The 16,439-nt window shown below is 41.8% G+C and overlaps 1 long non-coding RNA gene across 1 annotated transcript; it reads right to left on the bottom strand.

The window, feature by feature from the left end:
- Positions 1–405: 405 nt before the first annotated feature.
- On the bottom strand, positions 406–15,456 carry LOC126639098 (uncharacterized). The gene is made up of 3 exons (XR_007628751.1): positions 15,337–15,456; positions 877–969; positions 406–541 (listed from the first exon to the last, which is right to left on the bottom strand). It is a non-coding gene; the product is annotated as an uncharacterized LOC126639098 (long non-coding RNA).
- Between the last annotated feature and the right edge of the window lie 983 nt (positions 15,457–16,439).

The following is a 16,439-nucleotide window of genomic DNA, read 5'->3' as shown; positions in this document are numbered from 1 at the left end:
GCTCAGGGTCAACAGAGGATGCTGGCACTCGGTCTCCTGCCCGCTCCTTCCACGTAAACACCACTGCAGGCACTGCAAGAGCGATCATCCCAGGGCACTGGGGTGTGTTTGGGATATTCAGGTAGGAGATTTTGCCAGGAACCACCCTGTGTGACCCTGGCTGACACGGACAAGCCCAAGCTCCACAGGAAAATGACATGCCAAGGATCTGGACCTTGACCTCCTCTGCTTGAACTCCCAGCTGTGACATGAAGGAAGCAGCATTGCTATGGCACAAACCACTGGCAGAGGTGTAATTAAAGTCACTCAGTCCAGAGCATCACAACAACCCACGGGGGAGCTGGTTTGGGCTCACCTGAGGACAGCTGGTGTGTCTGATGAGCAGTATGTCGTGCAGAGGTCCTGGCTCAGGAACTTGGGCCAAAATAGGGTGAAGAAGCTCTTACACTCTTCCACTTGTGAGGTGGCTCCTCCTCAGATCATCTCGGTAAGTCACTGCTGTGTATCACTGCCTGGAGAACAGCACCACAGCAACATCACACTGGAGAGAAAAAATTGCAACAGACAACGAAAATACTCTTATTTCTGAAATTTTCAAAAAGATATTCAGAAGTGTTACAGTTCAGAAAAGGCCTTTTATTCTTTCCTTAAGCAGGTATAAAAAACAAAAGAGATTTGGGTGGAAATCTGTGCCTAGCTCTGAACTGCTTCTTTATCTCTGCTTGCTTGGCTTTACTCCTCTTGCCAAGGAGATGAAGAGAACAATTTATTGTGGGGTCAGCCTCAACTTTCTGTTCCTGGCAGTTTATTTTGGATCAGATTCCTAAATTCACATACACAAACTCGAGCAACTCTTTACATCCACACATAACCTACCATGCTATTAAAGAGAAGAAGCCTCCTCTCAGCCTGAGGAGAACCTGCTGTCGGCAAACTCCTTCCCCTCTGAACCATAACCTTTGACTCCTCCTGTGGGGGGGAAGGGAGAAATGCAGTCAGGTGCAGAATTCCAATACGTCCCTCTGGGGTGACAGACATCCAATTTCCAAGCAACCATTAAAAAGTCCATATGGAATTCCATCTTTAATATGAAGCAGCAAGAAACAGGAAAACCCAAGGGCGAACACATGCTGTGTGTTACTCCTGCCTGGGGGCTTGGGCCAGCGTCTGAGCCTTTCCAGGTGCTCTCCTCTCCACAGAGCACGAGCTGTGGGAAGGTTCAGCACACTTGGGGTGCTCTTACACTTTATTATTATTATTTTAACTAAGAAACTGGCTGCTTGGTCCATTTGAGAAGGGTATGGCTTTGAGACAGATGTGGAAATATTCTGAAAACACAACGGTCAGGCAGTGGAACACATCCAGGATTATATGAAACATTAAGCGAGTGGAAAACATTTATTTTTCCCATCTCATATTCCACCACAAACTTGTATTTCACAAGCTTATCTTCATATCTGCATTATAACTGAACACTAATTGTGTTTTCCTCCATGTTTTTTCAGTAGATCAAAAATGTTCCAGTCTAGAGTCTCCACATTCATACCACAAGAAGTTGTTTTCTGCACCTCTGGCACCAGCTGAGCAGGCAGGAGCCAGTGTGCAGTGCCAGAGACACTGAGGGAGTGCAGGGACACGCTGCAGACCACGGGCCCCTGGAAATGAAGATGAAATGAGGCTCACTTGTGTGCAGCACATTGATAAGATTTTGGCCCCCATTTCAGCGTGACCCAATAGGTTTAAATTGCTTCATTTCTCAGCCAGCCAAGAGCAAATGGGTGGTAGATGTGATATGGCTGTTCACTGGAAATCACCCTTGATTGATTTACCTTCTCCTCCCCGGCAGTGCATGGGCTCAGTGTGAGGCTCAGGCACATAAATTACATAGAAAAGCCCTTTCGTGGTTGTGTATAGCCTGTACATGTTGTCACCCTATCAGAGGAGAAGCTTTTATGAAGTATTAGCTCTAAGTGTATACAGAACAGAAATGATCATTTTTATTTGCTTGACAAAAGTTAAGTCACATTTCCAAGTAATAATTTTGAGTTAGAATCAAGTAGAACCAAGTAACTTTGATCATTCCTTTTAAGTAAAAAAACAAACAAACAGAAAATTCTGCTGCTGGTTATAAAAACAACAGCAGAATTTTTAGGGGTTATTTTATTTGGTTTTTTAAAAACTAATAAGAGCTGTGAAATTCAAAAAAGAGTTTTCAGTTTTCATTAGCAAGATTTCAACACTTTGTGTTTGCTTTTGCCTTTTTGAAAGAAGATACAGACATTTCATTTTAACATGTTTGCAGAAAAAAAAAAAATTAATTGCTACCAGCACTACTACATTGTTATTTCTGGGGGATGAGTAACAATAGATTGGAAAATTATTCAGAAGAATCATTTGGGTGATTTATATACTTTATTGTGATTGGAACAAGGACCTCATTTCAGGCTGTAATACTCACAGTGCTGTCCACAGATGGGTGTAGTGTTGAGAACAGTCACTTGAACCCAAACTGAAAAGAACTGAGATAAAACCTGGGAATAAAGCTCCAAGCCAAGGGGTGGGTTTGTCTCGGGTTTGTACAGCACAGGGAGCAGGGTCCTGACTCCAGACTGCATTTCCCAAGGGACACAGCCCTGACAGCCCCACAAATACACAGCAGAAACTGGTCCCAGAGCAGGTCACTGGTCCCAGAGCAGGTCACTGGTCCCAGAGCAGGTCACTGGTCCCAGAGCAGGTCTCTGCTCCAGCCTGGCTGGAATGCACGGCACAATCTGGCTTTGGGGGAAGAGGCTTTGGGTGAGAACAAAAGGGAGGAAAGGATTTTACAGGCCTATGCTTAAGATTCATTAAAATCAGGCTTTAGATCAGGTAAATTTGGACAACCACGCAAGGTGAGATCTTTAGATTACCTCTTTTAGATTATCCTAGTTTTTAGGACACGCAGAGTCCACCCCTCTCTAAGTAATATGCCTCAAATATCTATGTAATGTGTCTCTCATTCCCATCCTTAAGCTCAAAACTTCAAAACTACCCCAAGTGAGACGACTTGTTTTTTTCCTTACCCAAGCCAGCTGAAGGCAATAGAGACCCCCCTCCCCACCAAGGTCAGTATAGATTTACAAGATTCAGATCTATTTTAACACTGTAATGTCCCTTCTGCTCTGAAATCAGCCATGGTTCTCTGGTTACTGTAAAGTAAACAGTGCATAACTGCTGGCTGCAGAAACCCTGGAGAAAGTCAGAACATGTGATAATTAACAGTTCCCAGCAAACTTCCACTCTTCATTTCAGTTTGGTGAAGAAGGGAAATTAATAAATTTTAAGCCTAAAATACCACTCGGCCCGTGCAATACAAACTCCTGCAGCATAAACACCACCCCTGCAGACCACTGCCAGAAATCCCTGCCACTCTCCCAGGATCCCAACCAACCAAAGGCATGGCCAGGCAAAGCACACCTGCCACGAACCTCAGCTCAGCACAGCCTGGTTACAGCCGGCAGGGACGATGGGGGGTCCCAGCTCCCTCCCCTTGTGCCCCTTCCCCCTGGTCCAGGCATTCTTCATCAGCTGGTAAAGCTCTCCCAGCCATCCAGCTGGATGACAGCAGGGACAGCAGGGGGGCTGGAGGAGGGAGTCAGGAGGGGCATAATGAATGAGACAACGGGGTGGGTTATGCCTCTCTGATTTCAATTAACCTCTGAACTTTGCAGTGCCAAGATCTCATGGTTACCAACTAACTTCAGCAAAAGCCAGCCCTGGTAACTGGTTCATGCCAGGGCTCAAACAGCCTAGAGTGGGGATTGGATGAGTCTCTTCTCAGATCACCTAATGCTCACTGAAACAAAAAGGAGTAACCGTGGATCTGATTATTGTATCAGAGCTTGAGTCTGATTTGTCCCTATTTTGAATAAAGTGCAGAATTCATTAATGGGAGGAGAACAAAGTCAAAAGACCCTGAGAAATATATTAATGGCATTAAGGACACAGGCATTCAAAGCTTGCAAAACAGATTAAAGTATACAGACAGATAAATAAAAAGAAATCTTTGTTCAGGAAAGACTGAGAGAAGCACAGAGCTGACATCAGAGAACAAACCAATCTAGCTATGTTAAGAATAGAACTTTCCATTATTTACTCATGTATTTTAGAGAACAATTTTTAGTTTTAAAATCAGCCCAGTTTTAGAGTTTCAATACAAGAGGTTCTATTAAAACCCTATGTGAACTACAAAGATTTCTAGTTTACAATAAAGCTACAATTAAAAATTAATATCAATCAGAAGAATGCAAATTTTTAAATAAACATATTTTGAATTATTCTACCTTTTAAATTCAGAAACTAGAGAGGCAAATCTGGGTTTTGCTGGCCTTCATTTTCAATATAATTTTTTCACTTCAAATTTTAACCATTTCTGTTTAGTAGATTTAAGCAGATTTAATTCTGCTATCACTTTTATAGAGCTGCTGTGGGTACAAGATAACTGTTACCACTTTGTGTATTGGCTTAAATGAATTTGTTCTTAATATTTAAGAAACTATAAATTAGAACCAAATCTGAATTTATGACAGCAGACCCTGCATTTTCATGTAGCTGCAGCTACAGCATCAGGTATGGGACACACTGAAGGGTGGAGAAACAAAACCAAAGGCTCCAAAGCAAAAAAATACCAGGAAATGTGATCAGACTCATAGCACTTCAATCAGATGTGCTATCCTACAAGTCATTTCAAGACAATTTGAAAACAAAATCAATGTTGCTGATACGGATAATAAACCTCTCTTTACAAATGCATTAATAAAAGTATCAGTTTGAAAAGGAAAAATGCAGTAAGATTATAAATTTATTAAACAAAATCCATTGACTGAACAGTGCAGGCTATTGTCAGCCACTTCTAGGACTTTGTTATGCAGTTCTTCATAGCTTAAATAGCACAATTAATCAAACTAATTGCAAGCCTGCAAATTCTTTATTCATAACAGTAAATAACTACATCTATTAAGTAACTTCTTTAACGTAAATCTCACTATTTAGGCTGATATTATCATGTGTTTTTCTTCTAATGGATTTAAAGTACCTGCAGTATATAAGAGCCAAAGTCAAAGCTTTTTTAAAGCAAAATATCCCACTTTTAATATTTAAGAAATTCCATTTAGACACTTGAAGATGCTCACGTTACAGCAGACTGTGGGAATGCCCTTCAGTTCCTTACACATTACCTGTCTAATAAAGCCTCATGTCCCAGTGACAGAAGCATCTGGCTCTTCTCTCCTAATCAATAAAATTCAGCAAAAGTCCCTTCTTCCAGCAGGAGCATAAATTATCAGATAAATGCAAATAGACTTGCTAATGTTAATTGCCAGGGCTGATTGGTGATTAATTTTTTGATTATGATCAATCATTCCACACGAATTTTAATAAGACATTCAAGGCAATCTGCAAATTGATAATAATTAGGGCTCCCAACTAGCAATGCACCCACAGCCAGCTCTAACACATCCCTGTGACTGTTCCTGGAACAACATGCTCCAGTCTGGGAAAGGGGGTGATCAAAACCTCCCCAGCATACCTAACAAAAGCTCCTTTTTCGCCATTTTAAGGTAAGATGGGTATGGTGTTCTCTAACACAACTGCTACCTTCTTTGTGTCCCTCATATGGTCAGAAATTAAGTAGGAGTTTCATTTACATGACAGTGCTTTGGGAACATCACCCCAACTTGCAGACTTCCAGCCATGAAAACAAGCCCAGGACCCCCAGAAAACCAACAGAGGAACATCTCTCAGATCAGTCCTGCCACACCTGCAGGGGGCATGGCCAGAGGCAAGATACAATTAGAATTCCAGGCCCTGCAAATCAAAAAAGGGCCAAACAGAAGGTTCATGTAATGCCTTTTTTTTCCCAAAGCAGAGCAGGCAAGAGCATTCAATCGCCAGCAACAAGAAAGGAATTTTTCCCTCTGGGACACTTGTTTGTGTACTTCAGGGACAGAGTTCAGATGTTGCTGTAAATATAACAGCTCAAAATGCAATATGATTAATAATATTTCCTTTCAAAGGGAACTCTCTTGCAAACATAAATATCCCCGCCCAACACTTTAAACCCAAACACTCTCGCTGTGCACGAACCAGAAAGTGCAAGGCACTGGAAAAGGACACCAAGTTGTCCAGACTTGCAGAACAAGTGCTGGACTTTGCTCCCCACTGAGAATGGACAGACAGACCTTGACACCTGGGAAGAGGAGCTCAGCAGTCATCACCTGCTGTCAAAAATGAGTGAATCCAGTGAAGGATACGGAGCAGAGTAAATTAAGAGTACACTGTATCTCAGCACTGCCCTGTCATGTCCAACTAATATCCAAGCTTTTGAAATTCCTGTCCCCACGGCCTAAATTCTGATTTGTACAAAATACTCCTCTTTATGTGTCAAGAGTGGTGCAAAGGAGTTGGAATATAAATGAAAATAAATCCCTGAGGTCTACAATTCTTTCAGTTCTTTCAGTGCTGCCAAATGGACCATTTTATGATGAGGTCCCAGGTAGTTGCTCTTTTATTTGAAGAGCTTGCAGTTAGTGCAGTGCAAGTAGCTCAGCTTTTGTTTGTATTAAAAAGACAGAGTAGGATTGGCCCTACTTTTATGTTAAATTTTCTGAACAGAAGTTAGGTTTCACTTGAATGTTATTTTGCACAGGAAATATCTTCTTCCTGAATATGTCATCTTTTCAACAAGAAACTGAAACGTGGTTTTTACAAAAAGTGCAGCTTTAAGTGAAGCTTTTAAGCAAATAGGAAAATATTTTCTTTTCCTCCAACAGTTTCAATAAGAAAAAAAACCCCAAACCATAAAGAAGTGTATTCTTGCTTTCTTTCCTATATAGCAAACAAGATATGTTTTAAAGTGACACATGCATACATGAGGTTTTTAACTATAAAATGGATTTAATCTTGGCCTTTTTAAAAGCCTGGCTCTGTTCTTGGCTTAGTCTTATAATTCTCATCCAGGCTCAAGAATTTTAAGCAGTTACAGAGGGAAGTTAGTGGCCACAGCAAGGACAGTGTCACAGGGAGCAAACATACGTATGCAACAGGGACATTCACCTTAGACAAAACCAGCCCTGTTCTTTTCTAGTTGCCCCAGTTCAAGAACTCCCCTCTAGTCAGGGAGTGATTCTACTGCTAAACTGATATCTTTGATAAATGATTTAGGTCCTTGCTTTTTAAGTTAACATTCCCTTAATTTATTTATTTATTTATTTTAATTCTGCATATTTTCCTAAACTAAATGATTAACAAATGCTTAAGTTCCCTTTGCAGCTGAGATCCCTCACTGTTCCCTTTATAAATCTCGTTCAGGAGAACTGAAATGCTGACACGTCTCCTGGATTTGGTCTGTCATTCCTCTCCAGCTCCTCGCACTTGTACAATTCACAAGGTCACGAGTACAAAATGTGCTTGTTAACTTACACAAGAATAAAGCTGTCAGATGGGCTGAGGGCTCCTTGTATACCAGTTTAGTGAAATATGATTATCCAGGCTGTAAAATGGATAAACCTATTAAATTAATAAATCTGCTGCCCTGAAGACTACGACTGATGTCGCTGCCTTACCTACAAGGCACCTCTTCTTAAATTAATACTTGATAAAGGAGTAAATCTTTTAAAGACACACTAAAGCTTTGCATTGAAGAGTTATCTTTTGTGTTACAAACTGTAAGTACTTTTTAGTGAAATGGATCTAAGTGAGAGAAAATGAATTCCAGAAAAAGAAAAGGAATCTTAGAAAAATGTTATTACCCAGCTAACACTGTGGGCCGCTTCTTATCTGTACACAACTAATCACATCCCTGTTTCTTTTTTTATTCTAATGTGTGTGGATTTTGGAGCTCATGAAAGTGAAGGATAATTAGTAGGGTAGTGGATAAAGTGGAAGGGCAGTGCCTTATCAAAGGCAGATTGGGTCAGCTACACACGGGCAAAAGAAATCACGATTCCCCTTGTTCGGCTGCTTTGATTTATTTCTCTGAAGGTCCAACAATGAAGTTTCACTTCAGAGGAGAGAGAGGGGAAAAGACTTTCAAAGGGTTCATCCTTCTTGACTTCTTAGAAAGCCTTTAGCATATTGTGTTTGTTAGGGTACAGTATCACTGTTCTTTAGTATTATTAATAATCTATTACACAGACATCCTCTCAGAAACAAAAAGGAACTCGCCAGGGCAGCAACCAAATACATGGCAAGATGACATCTGTGTTGCTGAGATTTTACAGTCTAAAGTATAAAAATCAAAAAGTGGAAGGGAAACGAGCACAGACACACAAAAGGAGCTGCTTTAAGATCACATGGTAACGGAGCAGCAAAAATATGGAAAACAGAGTCCCTGATCCAGCTTGGACTGCAATAAACTTGTGCTGCAACCATGCTGAAAAGGAGACAGAAATAGAATCTCAGCGCATCCAAAGGCATCCAACAACGTGCTCAAAACTCAAGAGTGAATTTGTAAAAGGAAACAGGAAATGAAAACTAAAGAGGGTTGACATGATTACGGGGTGTTAATAAGAAAAGACATAAGCCAGGGGCCTTGATGTACAACTAGACAACAAGAGGTTACGTTTGGAGTCAGGGCTATGCTAATTTGCAAACTTGGGCCCGTTTCATTAAGTGAGCTGAGAGACAGGCTGTCTCAGTCCAGCAGAGAGGGATCTCATTATCCATGTAGGGAGCAAGAGATAAGAATCTTTTAATAATTGCTGGGACTTTTTTTTTTATGATGATATGGAATGCCAATTTATGCCTCTCCACTCAATGTGGATAAAAACCAGCCTCCTTCACAGTTCAAACCAGCCCCCCTCCTGGCTGTGGCCATTAGGACAGGGAGGGAAAACAGAGACTAATATGTTTGCCCAGGAGACCAGTGCTGCAAAACTCCATTAAATGCACTTCATATTGGGAACACGTTTGTTTACCGTGGATGAAATACTTTGCCAAGGCTTTTTACTTAATTAGTAATAGGCACAGCTGTAGGATTTAGGTCCAAATCTAAACCCCTGCCAGTGGGCAGGACTGCTACTGACAAGTACCCCTTGGATCAAACCCTTTACTCATTCCTTCTTAAGGAATGGCTCTGAATCCATACCTTTGGAAAAAGCTAAAGACCATATATGCCTTTTGGCAGAAGCACTGTTTGCAGTGCCTTCCCCTTGCCCCTCTCTGAAACTGCAGCCACGAGAAAGAAGCTTTGTACAGCTCTTCCCTTCCCTGCTGTAAATGCCCTGCCTACTTCAGACCGAGCACAGATTTGGTGACAGGGACAAGCTCAGTCCATGAGGGACCAATTTTGAGAGACCTGAACCTTTCACATGACAGTGCCAAACACAATTCTGGCCACTGGCAAAGTTAGACAGGGTCTCATGCTCACTTTTTACTTTGCTAAAGGCTCAGATATGGATGCAATAACTTACCAAAACCACGTTAATGGCATTTAACTTCGAAGAGTAAACTTTTCCGTCTGCCCAAACTTACACTAGAAGGAAAAGAAGGAAGCAAAACTGTTTCCACAGCCAAATCTGCTCATTTGCTTGAAGTCCCTGAGTTGGGCTCTACATCAGTGTTGGAAAACATTGTCCAGGGAACTCTGAAGCTGTGCTTATCTCTAAAGCTGGCTGCAGGATTTGTTTTTATGCACTGGGTCAACCTAAGGACTATGCACAACTTCTCTGTCTCCTCAACTAGAACTAAATTAAAAGGTTCTCTTCAGCTGACCTTGCCTCTTTTCCCAGTTTCATGTTGTTCATGAATAATTTTTAATTTTCCATATGCTCATTTACTATTGGAAACAATTTGGCCAGTATCTTTTGTGAAAGGCACACCCAGCCTTCACTTTGCAGGCAAGACTGGAGAAAGGAGGACTGGAAAAATGGAAGCTGACTTTTCTGGATAAAAAGCTCATGTTCTGGACCCTTCATTCAACAGCAACAACTAAAATAATCAGCTATATTGGCACAAATACTCACCCAGGAGGATGAAAGTGCCTTCTGCAAGTACTTTATAACATTTACCTTTAAGGAAAAACCAGTTACTTTTTGCTTTTGAATTAAATCACTAAATTTCAGCCTGGGTATTTAAAGATAAAAACTCAACTTCATAATGTGAGACTCCTAAGGCATCATGCTGGTTGCTCTGCTCTCTTCTGTCTCCTGTCCACATGTTCCTGTTGTTGAGTTGGAAAATGTGTATCCAGGTTACCTTGGTTTGAATTTATTTGCAAAGTATTGAGATAAAAGTCCAACTGTAATATAATTAGAATTAAGTAGGTTAATAGGCTCCAGATTTTTTAAAACATATTAAAATGAGATATCTCCCTCTCTCTGCTTATTTCTCATAATTACAGCATGAATTTAAGGTACTATAAAACTAATAGAACACTGGCTCTAGAGACTGAAGTCTCCTGCACAGGCAGACAGACAGCCTGTCCCTGCCGGTGCCCCCAGCTGTGACCCTAACCCTGCACACCATAACAGCTGCTTTACCTCTGGGCAGTCTCATTTATTGACCCTTTAAGAGGGATGTTAAAGGACCAATTGCAGCTAATAATGTATAGTGCTTTCTGTGAGCTCAATCCTTGACCACAGAGAGAAGATTTTAAATTACTCACCTCATTACATGCCATGGAAAATCTGAGGGAAGATCACCCTCTACTACTGAAAAGATAGATATAGATGATATAAAGATAGAGAGAGAGAGAGAGAGAGACAGGCAGACAGATAGACAGACATTGATACACACACAGAGGGAGATTTGCAAGCTGGAAGTACAGATATGGCATAGTCACCTTTAGCCTACAACAGGTATGGTTTGATTTCGTGGTTTAGGAGGTTTTGGTACACTTAGGTGGTCAAAGCAGTTTCCTTGTCCCATTTCCCTGTGAGATACTTTTGATGGTGTCCAAGCAGGCCAGGGCAGACTGAACCACGCCCTGGAGATGTCACAGCCACCGTCCCATGGCCCTGAGGTTCTGAAAGGGATGTATTGTGCATCTAGGTCCACCTGGGGAAAAATCTCCTGCTTTCTGTGCCCTCATTTCCCAAATAGCTGTGGCTGTAGCTGAAGGCAGTGGCTGTGTGCTGGGAACACAAGAGGGGACAGAAAAGAAGGCTCCTGTTAACAGCTCCTGCAGATGAGACATTCCACCCAGCCACATATCTGTGCCATGTACAAGGAAAACAGAGCTGTGCACACAAGCATATTCACTCAAGTGTAGAATATGATATAATTATAACCAATTAAATAATTTTCCCTAAGATGCTTTTCAGAAATCAAGTTGTTACCTATTCATCAGGCTGTCAGTAAACACATCTCTCTCATATACAACATGTTTAACTTTTGCTCATGTTACATTACTCATACACAATCCTTGTGGTAATTAATGGCACCTCTATCAGTTCCCAACTTTTCCAAACCCCTGCAAACAAACAACATTTTTAATAATTGAGGGGATTATCCTTTATACATTTGAGAGTGGTTAGGTTTGGTTTGTTTATTTGCTTTTTCTTAGTATTTCTGTATTCAACACAGCTTCTAGAGGTGGGCATGGAGTCACTCTGACCCCAGTCCTGGGAATGCTCAGTCATGCCAGCACCTTGAGGACAGGGGACAGAGCACATCCAAGAATTGAGAAGTTCAGCTTTATGAGGCTCAAGGTTTGCTTTGCTAGGTGTGCATTCAAAACTAATGACTGTCACTTCACAGATGCAAATACATATACATGCTCATTTTGGTTCATAAACACTTATTTTTGCCTATATATATAGAGAGAGAGATAGGCAAAAATAGTAATAATATAATATATATAATAATAATATATATACACACATATACACTCACGTGTTCTGTAAGTGCATACAAGCCAGCCCTGGGCCTGCAGCCCAGCTGATTACAGTTCTGTGGGTTATGTTAGTTCTGGCTCAGTTTTCTGAAGTTATGTCTCCATTTTCCCCTTGCATCAGGCAGTTCTTCAAGAGGCAGTTAGTGTTGCAGTCATAGAAGAATAATGATGTATTGCCTGGGTCCAGAAATGTCAAGTGGACTGGTGGGAAGTGCATTTTGTGATGTTCATGGCAATGGCTTCACTAAAATCCAATGTGCAAAGCTGAAAGGCTTTCTTAGCCCCTCTTCAACCTGGGCTTTTCCTCAGCATCTACCAGCTAGACCTGCTTTAATCCATCACAAACAGCTTCTGTCTTTATCCTAAATAAGTCATGGAGCTTAAACAATGCTATTTAACCTCCTGTGCCCTCTCCCCATATTTCTACGGGTGCCAAACACCCGTAAACTCATTCCAAAAAGCCACACGTTACCCAACCAGTGCTGCCTAAGGAAAGCATTCAGGAGTGTTTATGGGGCAGCTGAAGTGTAATGATTTAGTAGATGTTTATAAATGTTTATACTGTACAGATTAACATTCCCCAGGGGGCCTGTAATGAAGAGAGTGCTCCAACTGGAATCAAACCAGGCAGCCTGGGCTGAATGAGCATGAATGAATCCTGCTGGCCTTCCCTCCCGAGCTGTTTACTCAGTTTGAGCGGATTTCCTCCAGCCATGCTCCTTTGGCATTTTATTTTGGAATCTGGTCTCAGAAGGAGCACAGTTTGGAAACAAGTTAGAAAATCCAGCCTGTCACTTGGATCGTTGCAATCATTCACAAATTGCACCAGACAAAAGAACAAAGAGCCCAACCCTTGTGCTGTGGAAGCGGAGGCTGAAACTCCCGGTGACTTCAAAGGGAGCTGGGTCTCACTCTCAGAACGTGGTTTTCAAACATCACATCCCAGCGTAAACACTGAAAATCACACTGAAGCAACTAAGTCCTGCTATTGGAGCAGGAGCAAGGCCTTGGTATTTGCAAAGTTTTGTGTTAGGTCACTGTGTTAACAAATCATGACTGGAGATGGTGTGACGTTGTGCTGGAGGTTCCCAGAAATGGCTGATGAAAGAAACACTGAACTACTGTGGTGGACAGCTCCACTCAAACAGCCACCTGAAGGGGATGGACATCTTTTATGCAGAGTAAGTGAACGAACAACCTCAGTTTATTCAGTGATGGCTCAAAGAGTAAAAATATCTGCAGCTGCTATTGGGATTCATGCAATGGGTCTCAAATCACCACAGGTTTAACAACATGAACACCAAACCCAAGAAGTAAGGCTGGGAATTGATGGGTGAAGCTGGGCCTGCCTTGATGCCTCAGAAGCAATGAGCAAGCAGGTTTTAAAAGAGGCTAACAGCAGGGATGACCCTGAGAAGTATGAGAGAAAGACGTTTTCTTTTGGGCATGACGCCAGGTGAAAAATCAGTCTGTGAAATCACAAGTAGAGAAACAAATCCCTCTGGAATTCTGCTGTGGTCAGGAGAGTAAGAGTCTTTATACATGACACAATTATATATTCAGAGAGTGAATCATCTCCAGGGGGCCAGGGAAGGGTGGGAAGCAAATAGAAAGGATCATGGCATAGCCATAGGCAGCATGGGCCAAAAAATGTGGCCATAAACACCAAGGAGAGTAAACTGTATCTTCAAGAGGGGAACACCACTGCCAGTGGATTTCTCAGACAATCTTCCTTAAACTATGCTTTTTTTTGCTGCTGTGATAAGATTTCTCACTTCTCCAAAAGTGTTTCTACCTCTGGCTCTGACAGTGACATACCTGCACAGGACAAACAGCAGCACCATAACTACAGGTGTTCTCCAAATAAAATACACAATATTCCTTGCAAACTCTTAAACCACAGCACTGGAGGCTGAAAATGTCTGCTGTGATTCTGCAGCCTCTCCAGTGGATCAGACAGATGGGGAGGGCTCAAGACATAAAATTTCTTTCAATGAGTTTCTGAGATGTTTTCAAAGCTCAAAATAAGTTTGATTAACATCCTGGATGGAGACACTGGACAAAGGTAATTTTGTCTGCAGTGGTTTATTTGTCCATCTCACGAAGCTGTCTCAGCTCGTTACAGTGTTTGGCAAACACTCCTGGTGCAAGGTCTGCTCTGTAACCCCACTTGGGTCTTTAGAGCAGTGGAAAAGACAGATATTTGAAATCTAGAGCGCTCTAACCATCAGGTAATTAGCTGTAGCACACTGGCAAAGTAGGAAAGGCTCACAAGAGCTCTGAAATGAAAGCAAAAACTGCCTCCTGGAACTAATTTTAGACTGGCTTGAAGTATTTAATCCTGCAAATTATTGCCAGTGAGGAAACATCAAGGTACTGCTGGATCTTAATAGTGGCAAACCAGCAGGAGGGGCTCACCCTGAGCTGCCTCCTGCTGATGGCTAAGCAATCAGACATGCTTTACACCCCTCACAAGGTGCAGGGGCAGCTATGTTTTGTTCCCACTGATTTGCAAAGTGGCCTGGAATCGTTCCTCTCTTGTGTTTGGAAAGGATCCTTTGTCAGCAAAGCAAATTCAGCCCTACTTTGCAAACAGCAGAGAAAAGGAAGAGGAGAACAAACACTTGGGGTGCAGACAGCACTCCCCACTGCATCCCCATGGACCCCTCTTCCGTGGATTCCGTCCCTCAGAGGGCAGGGAAGGGTTGGTGGAGGGGCACAAGAAGGCAGAGGGCTTTACTCTTTCCTAACTAGGACCTGTCTGATTTGGAAAGATGCCTTTCTGATTCCTTGCTCTGCTCATGAGTGCTCATTAATGAGGCTGAGGAGACTGGATTTATTCTTTCATCCCTCCAGGAGTCAGCTTCTCCTGTGTGAAGTGGAGAAAGCAAATGTCAACCTTGTGAGGGCTGTTTTTAGGAATAAGAAATGGCAGATATGGGACTAGAAACCAACTTCTTAGGTTCTTAAGACCTATTTGCCCTCAAAAAGATCTTCAGATTTGCAAACTCCTTCTTTCTTTGCATCAGACATCACGTGAGGGAATTAGGAAACTCCATGTTTCTTTCCACTGAGGAGATACTCAAGAATTCTGTTGCTGTGGTGGATAAAAAAAATTCCCTTTATTTTCCAGACAGAATTGATTCATAGCCAATTAATACCCCTTTGTTCTTGTGCCAAAATATTCTTTTATCTTTAATAAGTAGTCTGTCTAGCTCTGTGCAAGTGCTACACTTGAGTGCTGCAGAACCAAGGAGTTCCCTCTTCCACGAGCCACAGGAAGAAATGTTAATAACAGAACATGCTGAAATACCCCATGCAAATCTTGCAGGAGCCTGTCCAGGTGTGTGCAAGAATCCAGGTACTAATATCAAAACTATTTCTACTATCAGCTTTCCCAGTGGAAAGATTTGCTCATCACTTAAAAACAAAGGAGAGACAGCAACCTACATTTTAACACTTACTTGAAAATTGTTTCCCAGATAGGAGAGTTGCAGTGTCTCCTCCTTTCCAAAACTCAGCAGGCACCAAGAAGCATCTCTTCTGCAGAGCCAAGATTTAAGGTCCTGCACATTTCATTGAACAACAAGCATTCTGGAATTCAGATTTTGCTTCTTTTTAGGCACAGGTATCCTTTTGCACACGCACTACTTATATCTGCAAGACCAAGTGATCAAACATCAGAACTAAAGTTAACCATAAACCCTTATTCATCTGCATTATGATTCATCCTCTAAATATTGGATTATGTCTTGTTTTCCACCAGATTCTACCTCAGGATGGACAGTGTTCACTTAATAAGCAGATATTCAATAGTTTGTTCCAGTGTCATTTTTCAGCATGTGGCTCGAGATCTTATTTACCACATAACATCCCAAACCTGCTTGGAAGACACAGTTGCTGATTTTCTTGTGAGCTTTTCTAAGGTTCTTATCAGGATGGCATGAATGCATCTGAGTGCTTCACAATGCTCATTTCTTCTAACAACACCCTGGAAAATGAGAGGATATTATTATTCTTGTTTAACAGATGGGAAACTGAAACACAAAGAGATTCAGGTCAAAACATTCTGCTTTCCTTGGGTACCCAAACTGAGATGTCTGGGACTTGATTTCTCAGAATTTTTAATGTTGTGCAACATCACATGTCAGGAGAAATAGCACTGACAGTGTACTCTGCAAACGGGAACACAGAAAACAAAATCAAAATACAGCCAGTTGGGAAGAATTTAAATTGACTTCTCTGAGACCTGATGAGAGCTCTACAGGATTCAGGTGCCTTAGCCATGAGCCAAAGCTAATTTTCTTTTCAATTCTCTCCCTTTTACTGCACTTTCCCTGTTTCCACAGCAAATCCAGGCAAAGTCCACCAGAAACCAGACTCCTCCTCTACCCAGCTTTGACTCATCCACTGAGCTGCTCCACCTTCTGAAAGGAATGAGACCAGGGTCTTCTGCTAAATCTAAATATAACACATGGTCATGTAATTAAAGACTAGACCAAACACAGGTACAAAAGGAAGACAAATAAACGCTTTGCAGGAAACCCTAATTTCATGAATTCCCAAC

This window comes from Myiozetetes cayanensis, unplaced genomic scaffold (assembly GCF_022539395.1).
Source record: "Myiozetetes cayanensis isolate MyiCay16 unplaced genomic scaffold, myiCay2020 scf19, whole genome shotgun sequence".
NCBI classification, from domain to species: Eukaryota; Metazoa; Chordata; class Aves; order Passeriformes; family Tyrannidae; genus Myiozetetes; species Myiozetetes cayanensis.
Note: the sequence above shows the minus strand (reverse complement) of the source record. Positions and strands in the feature narration are given on the sequence as shown.